Genomic DNA, 8,307 nt, shown 5'->3' on the forward strand with positions numbered 1-8,307 from the left:
TTTTGTGTAGAATATTAAAAAAAGGTTTGAGAAGTTGATATATTATAAAGAACATTAAAGAATATCAGAAAAAGGCATATTAGAGGCTCCAAACCCTTCAAATTCAGACTAAATTATATCTTAGAAGTTGATCGGGACTTGCTTGAAAAAGAGGCTTTTGCCATTCAATCTGATCCTAACGCCGGTGTAAACAGTAAATCCACATAGGGATAAGGTTTTTTTTTTTTTTGGGGGTAGAAACATAAGGATAAGGTGGAAAGGAGACGAACAGGACAAATAAGGAATAAGAGGTGATCCAAATTCTGTAATTGCGGGCCAAGCCAATATTTTGGACCCAAAGCATTACAAATTTTGACCTCTCATGCGTTATATTTTTACAATACACTAAGAAAATATATTGTTAATACTAGTTCAGTGTGTTCATGTGTTTTTTCAATATTTTCCCGGTTCTTAATATAGGACATGATTTGAAAGGTGATTTTAGTTTTAAATATAAGACCTATTTATTATATTTACCAATTCTTTCATAAATTACCCCTATTAAATAGTTAAATACTACAATAATACTTATTATTCATTAATAATACATCTATATATTTTATAAAGTAAGTGAGTACTTATTACTCATTAATTCCACACATATATCAATTCTACTATTTTATATTTTTAATAAAATAATTAAAATATTTTTGAAATGTCAGTGTTTTATAAAAATTTTAACTGAGGATATTCTGGTAAGCATATATCATATTTATGATTATTATCCAACTTAATTAATTTTTTAATTTAATCAAAATAGTTAAATAGGTTCTATATCAATAACAGGAATAGTATATATTTTTTTAATACTTAGTGATTTGCCATAAAAAAATTATGGATGTAGACTGGGGCGGAGTTCGACGAGACTTGCTATCTGCTGTAGTGCTGTTTGTATTGATCCTATGCACTAGAATAGCTATAAATTAATCGGTTGTTAAGTTTTACAGTATTGACGTTGAGTCATAATGCCTTTGCATACGGCTGCTCAACAACATAAAATACTAGTTTTGTGAACAATGGAATTAGTACGGTGGAAGCGTTCCACTGTGTGGCGACCTGATGGTTGGTGAGAGACTGAGAGCGGATCTTGTGAAGGTGTTTTATCCCCGGTCAAAACTCAAAAAGTCACGCGTACCTTAGGAAGAATGAGGGGTTGTTGGCAATTAAAATTTAAAAAGAAAATTGAGAGCATTCTCTTCTTATCCTTTTCTTTTGTGTGACGTTACACTTATTTTCCTGGTATCTAATTTCTATTAAAATAGTTAAAAAAATATTGAAGGAATAAAAATATGATTTTTTTTTATACATAAAAGTTTTTGGTGAGTTGAGTACAAAGGTCAGGACATATTTTTAGGCTCAGATAGCATATAAATCACTTATCAACAAGGTTCTTATATTAACAGTGGGATTCGATCTCATAATTTTGCGGGTGATAAGCCGATTGTTTACTAATTGGATGAATTCTTATTGGCAAAAATAAAGTTAAATAGATAATAATATCAAAATATATATGAGCACATGACCCTGAATCCACATTCAACGAGCAGGGAATGCTTATTTCTCAAACGCTGCTGTTTGGGGATGAGATGCTTCCTTCCCTTCTTTTTTTTTGTCTTTTAATTTTTAATTTATTTTTATTTTTATTTGAGTTAATTTTAGCACTCAAATATTTTTTTCCCGCAATACTCACTATCTCAAATTAATTAAATTTTAGGATATCTAGATACTTTTTAAGTTAATGAGTGTCAATAGAAAAATATTTTTAAATGCAGGATGCACTAAAAATTAAGTTATGATCTTAGCTATTACAGGAAAAATATTAAAATAGTTAAAAAATATGGAAGGAATAAAAATAAAGTTAAATAGATAATAATATCAAAATATGCATGGCTACGTGAACCCCGTGTGGCTTATCGAGGATTCCTTCTCTCTTGATATTGGACCAGAAACAAGGCTTAATTGAAAACAACAAGTTGGGCTGAAAAATTGGGCTGAAATTATGACTTCAGCCCACAAGAGTTGATATACTACCCCGGCACTTAATATGAAAAGGGATAACTAATTTAAGTTAATTAAAAAAATTTGTTAAGCTAGTTATTTGTAATAAATATATTTTATCTTTTTTAAAATACCTTTACTAATCATATGTATTAGCTAAAACTACTACTCCTCCGGTCCTTAATATAGGACCCAATTGGTGAGTTAGTTTTGGTCCTAAATATAAGACCCATTTCTCATATTTATCAATTTTCTCTAAAATACCCTTATGGATACTCCTTCAACCATAATCAAGTAGAAGAGGAAAATGAGGTATTAAAAAAGATGATTATGGTATTTTAGGAAAAACGTGTCACATTTCTTATAATTAACTAATTTACCTAACTTCCTTAATCTAATCAAATTAGTTAAATGGGTCTTATATTAAGGACCGGAGGAGTATTTAATGGAACTTTTACCATACGCAACTCTTACAAAAACTACTTTGAAAAAAATAAATAAATATGAGAGATAAAGCGATTCAAGGTTTTATATTTATGGTGAAATTAAATATGTGAGACAAAGTGAATTAGAGTCTTTTATTTATAATCAAATTAAATGTCAAAATAGTTCTTATATTAAGGATCAGAGGTAATAGTTGGTAAGAAATCGACTCAAAACTCATAATATCATGAGTTTGAATCCCGCTGTTAATGTAAAAACATTATTTATGGACAAGCTAAACTGCAAATATATCTTAATTTTGATGAGCTTTTGAAATCCAACTCATTTAAACTTTTCTAAACGTAAAAAAATGACACACTTCAATTAGCAAATCCCTTGGCAGCTTAATGACGTGTAAGTTTTAGTACCTGCCCGTACATTTTTACTCAGTACTCATTATCTCTATATTAAAAAAAATATTTTTAATATATTTATTGTGTTAAACTAATTTTAACTTATTTTTAACACATGAAATCATTTGTAACTTAACCAGAGCAAAGTATACGCTGAACTGGGAAGGTGTACTTCAATTGGTTGTGCATATTTCTTCATTTGACATTAATTCCCTGCATACAAGGTCTTTACCTGTCAATTCCCTCACCCTAATTTTCTATATTTTATATTAATATTTAATATTTCTCCGTTCTAATGAAGGAGTGTATGACTTTTCAAAAGCTGGTGTGAAAGAACAGAAAACAGACTTTTGTGTACTACTCAAAGACCAGCATCCAGTAGGAGAGGCAACAAGAGAAGCGGGTTGAAGCTTAAAAGCTGTCATGGAACTTAGCTTTCATCAACAGCAGGAATAAACCTTCCTCTGGGCTCTATTGCTCGCCTCTGCGTTCCCAGCTGCGAAGCTGATGGATCGGCTCATAGTTCGAGTCAAGCGAGGGCTGAATCTGGCTATCAGAGATGCCGAAAGCAGCGATCCTTACGTTCTCATCAAAATGGCCAATCAGGTACTCTTCAATCCGTTCTTTATTGTCTCATCTTTAATTTCTGATTACTTCGTTTTCATGCCCTAATTCTACTCCTGTGCCTCTGTGGTTCAAGCTTATTATCTCATAGGTTTCCTTAGCTTACTGACTTTGTTAGTTCTGTTTTCCTCTTAATTTTCGCCTCTCATCTCAATCCTTACGGCTTTATTCTGCCACTTCGTTAGTTATCTCTTCATGCTTGTCTCTTTAATTATCTTCTTTGATCGACCAAAGTATATCGGCGGTTCCAGCTACTTTTGCTGTTAAAACTGCTTGCAAGAGTTAACATGTTTGACTAGCAAAGGAAGAGACGAAAAAAAAAAAAACTTTAATTACTGGAGAAAAATTGAGCAAAAATGCTTCCATGACCCACTTGTAGCGGGTAGGTAGGAAGAAGAATTCTCTGGAAAACAGGGATCACACAAGAGTCGGCAGCAAATGAAACATGACCACAGAATCCGACAAATAGATATTCCAACAAATGAGATATATTTTATTATTGCTGACGTTGCTCGCGTTAACTCTCTCTCTCTCTCTCTCTGCTTTTCTTTTTTCGACCTCATTGCTCGCTTTAACTCGACGTCATCTTCACATGCATTATTTTATTGATTCTAATCATGACATGTCAGTATATTTTGTATTTCATATTTATTTATTTTTTAAAAATAATTTTTATGGTAAATATATATATTAAATGTTTCATAAAATGGTAATTTTATTCTTAACTAATACACATAATTAGTAATGCTATTTTTGGGAAGATAATATTTATTTATTATAAATAACTAACTTAACAAATTTACTCAACATATTTAAATTAGTTAACTAAGTTTTTATATTAAGAAAATGAGGGAGGTAGTATCATGCTTTTGAATCAAATTTAAATTATGAAAACTTAATTAGTCCAAAATGATGATTAAGAAAAAAGTGAAAAATATTTTATAAAATGTTAAATCCTAGCCATTCAAATTTTGATCCAAGGGTTGCAAACTTGTGATGGGAAGTAAAAAAGAAAGTGAAGAGGAGAAGAAATGGATAGAAGCCAAATCTTTCAAATTACTCTCGGCCCAAAAAAATTGATTACTAGAACTAGCATGATTTGAATTTAAAAAATTTAAAATCAATAAAAAAATTTAACCCTTTCCATTATAAATAATTTAAATTAATTCCCATAATATTAAATGTAGTTGGGATTTACGACATACCAACGTAACATCTCCCGCTCAAGTGATTACTCATGAAGAGATGCATGTCACCTCCACTGGCCTCATACTAATAAGTACACTACCATGACCATATGGGCATCACGTCACGTCATATTGGCGTTTAAGATTGAATTGAAATCTGTACACTTTTTTTCTTTGTTGTTCAGTGAAGAATCCTTAAGATTGAATTAAATAAGATAATTAGTTGGGAACGTTGTTGAATTTTGTTTCTTGTCTGCTACAGAAATTGCAGACTCGTGTGGTGGAGAAGAATATCAATCCTGAGTGGGATGAAGACCTGGCTTTATCCATTTCAGATCCACATCTTCCAGTCCACCTTGTAAGTCGCCATCTTGTGTAACTCTTTACAAAAATGAAACTTGTATTCAGAATCTAATTAACTTCAATCAAATTAATCAGTAATGAATTCCCAGGATCTATTAATGAATGAACAGATGTCCGAACATCAACACGTTGTATTTATTAGGCCAATATGAGCATAAGAAAATGTTGATGAGAAATGCCCAGGTCAATGGGGTGTTTCAGGTTTTGAGATCTACTGTACCAGGAAACTTCTCAGGTTAGTTTAAATGGTTAGATCCTTCACTGCTTTTGATTTGTCGGAACTTGAATAAAATCAAACAAATATTGTCTTGTTTTATTAATGAGTACATTGAATCTAGGCCATTACAATCAGAAACAGATGTGGGGTTTTCACAATCAATGCTTTGCATTGCTTATTTACAATGAAAATCTTTACCTGCATATATAATACACGAGTCAACATATGAACATTTGCTGAAGTTAGTGATTCAGAAGATGAGATTCACTGAGACACGAACTTGGCAATAACATCATTCATTGTCTTGCGATTGCTTGCAGTTTGTGTATGACAAGGACAAATTTTTTGATGACAAAATGGGGAAGGCTGAGTTTGAAGTTAGTCCCTTTCTTGAAGCTGCGAAGAAACGGTTGGAATTAGAAGGCCTCCAGGATGGAACAATCATCACAACAGTAGAACCCAACCGGCGAAAACTGTCTGGCTCAGGAGAGCCAAATTGTGTGGAAAGATGGCAAAGTTGTCCAAAACATGTTTCTTAGACTGAAGAATGTGGAATCTGGGGAAGTGGAGCTCCAATTATCAATGGAGAACATGTTGGGTCTGCTCAGAATTTGCGTCCAAAGAGGCATAAATCTTGCTATCAGAGATACCTTCAGCAGAAGCAGTGATCCTTGTGTTGTTTTCCAAATGGGCCAGCAGGTTAATTCAATTTTGATTCTGTTATCTTAGTGCTTTTTTAATCCTCTTAATGGAAGTTTAGTGACTACCTCCTTCCGGGTATGGCTTTATCTTGGTTATGCTATTATCAGTTGACAAGGATACTAATTGTTCTTGTGCATGTATGTTCATCTGCTTTAACTTTTCAGCAGGAAAAAAGTCCATCTGGTTAGGACATTTAAGCTCTTGGATTTGATTATTGTATAGTGTTAAGTTAGCCTTAAGATTGAACTATAAATGAGATGAGGTAACAACCTCCCAAGATTTCCTTGCCATACTAACTTAAAGTGATGTCTGCTTATAATGTCTGATGCAGAAATTGAAGACTCGAGTGGTGAAGAGGAGTCTCAATCCTGAGTGGAATGAAGATTTAACTTTGTGCATTTCAGATCCTCCTCTCCCAGTCCAACTTGTAAGAAACTGTTCCTCTGCAACTCTGTAGTTTACTACAGTTGAACAAGAGCTGGAAAGTTTGAGCTCTTATGAACTGATTTCTTAAAATTAAGAAAGTTAGTTTAAATGTCAAAACTTTTTACAATTTCCCAAAATCATGACTTTGATTGATATGGTTTATTGGAGAGAAAGACGATGAAAAAGTTATTAATTTAAGAGTGAAAAGACAAGGACACTTTGAGAAATGAGTCATCAATATTTCATTAAAATAGTATTAAATCAGTCATACCAATAAATCAGTCCTTGGTTAGTCTGATTTAAGAGTTTTGAAGGGACGACTGAGTTGGATTTTATATGTTTTGCTTTCCTTATCGGGTTTGTCAGATTTATTATATGACAAAATCTCAAAACCAAATTCAACATATCCTCCATATATTGTGTTGTGAATGCAGTTTGTGCATGACACAGACGTGAGTTTTGATGACAAGCTGGGGGAGGCTGAGTTGGACATTAATCCATTTGTTGAAACTGTTGTGATGAGTCAGCGGTCCGCAGGTGGCCTCCAGCATAATGGAGCTATCCTTAAAAGAATAAAACCGAACAGGGAGAACTGTCTGGCTGAAGAGAGCCAAATTGTGTGGAAAGATGGCCAACTAGTTCAAGACTTGGTTCTTAGGCTGAAAAATGTGGAGTCTGGGGAATTGGAGCTCCAATTGCATTGGATTCACATTCGTCCTTCCAACAGTCTCTAGCCTGGTTTTCTGCTTCTTGTGGTGTAAATACTCAGAGTGCTTTCTTTTCTTTACTACTTTTTCTCTTTTAATTCCCCCTTTTCGCATTCTAGTAGTTGGAACATGGTCGGATGCTCAATGTGTTTAAGTAGTGATTTGTCCTGAAAAAGTATGGCTGTAATTACTATGGCTGAAGATTGAAGAGACTAGCAGTCTGCTGTTTGTATTGATGGAATGCATTGGAACAGGTTTTCAAGTTTTATGATGATGATTTAGAATGTTTTTCCCCCTGATCTTATTCGCTATAGTAAATAATTTTTTTTAAAACAAGGTGAGTAACATTTATTTAATTCCGAATGTGTTTAAATTAGTTTTTAAAATGTAATTTTATAGTGTATGGAATAAATATATGAGCTAAACTTGCATAAAAGTACTTAAAAGAAGTTGAAACAAACATTAGACTTAAAAAAAAAACAAAGAAAGGAAAATTTCATTCAAAGACCGCTGAAGGCAATTAATTTTCAAGAGACCCCAAAACAATCTGAAATGCCACTACAGGACTATGGGGGCAAATTGAAATTAACTTCAAAACCAAAAAGACAGTGTTGCCCCTCAAACGATGACTCTGAAATTTGAAGTCTTTTCTCTCTCACTCTCAACTCCTGATATTTGAAGTCCTTTTTGCTCATTTTCTAAAAAATCCAGTTCATGCATTGAAGGAGATTGTTCGCCTAGCCATTGCTACTATTGTGGTAAGGAAAGATTTGCCGTCATCATTGTTCTAGTGAGGAGAGCCTTCATCGTCGCCCTTGCTCTAGCAACAAGAGCCTCCATCACCGCCCCTGCAAGTGTTGGACGAGAGCCTTTTGTATAGATATGAAGCTGGTTAAACTAGAAAAACTTGTAGGAACTCAAACTCTACACTATTTTATTGCTGAATATAGTTTGTTTTTGTTTTAATATACAGCTACTTTTGTGTATATATGAACCTCAGTATATATTTTTGGAATGGTTTGTGAAGTGGCTATGACAACCCGTGAGTTGAAATCTATTTTGTATAGTGCTATGAATAGATGGAGAATTTCGTGATGGTACTTGGAGGTAAACTGCCCTAAGTACTGAATTGAAACTAGCCAGCAACTATATAAATGTATGAACAAATTAATCAACTTGCAAATGGACATATTTCTGTTGTTAATGTA

At 33.2% G+C, this 8,307-nt stretch overlaps 1 pseudogene; it reads left to right on the forward strand.

The window, feature by feature from the left end:
• The first annotated feature begins 3,213 nt into the window (after nucleotides 1–3,213).
• LOC114727330 (protein C2-DOMAIN ABA-RELATED 1-like) lies at nucleotides 3,214–7,403 on the forward strand (annotated as a pseudogene).
• The last annotated feature ends 904 nt before the right edge of the window (nucleotides 7,404–8,307 follow it).

Source organism: Neltuma alba, unplaced genomic scaffold (assembly GCF_004799145.2).
Source record: "Neltuma alba isolate B1F8T4 unplaced genomic scaffold, ASM479914v2 tig00012465_pilon, whole genome shotgun sequence".
Lineage (NCBI taxonomy): Eukaryota > Viridiplantae > Streptophyta > Magnoliopsida > Fabales > Fabaceae > Neltuma > Neltuma alba.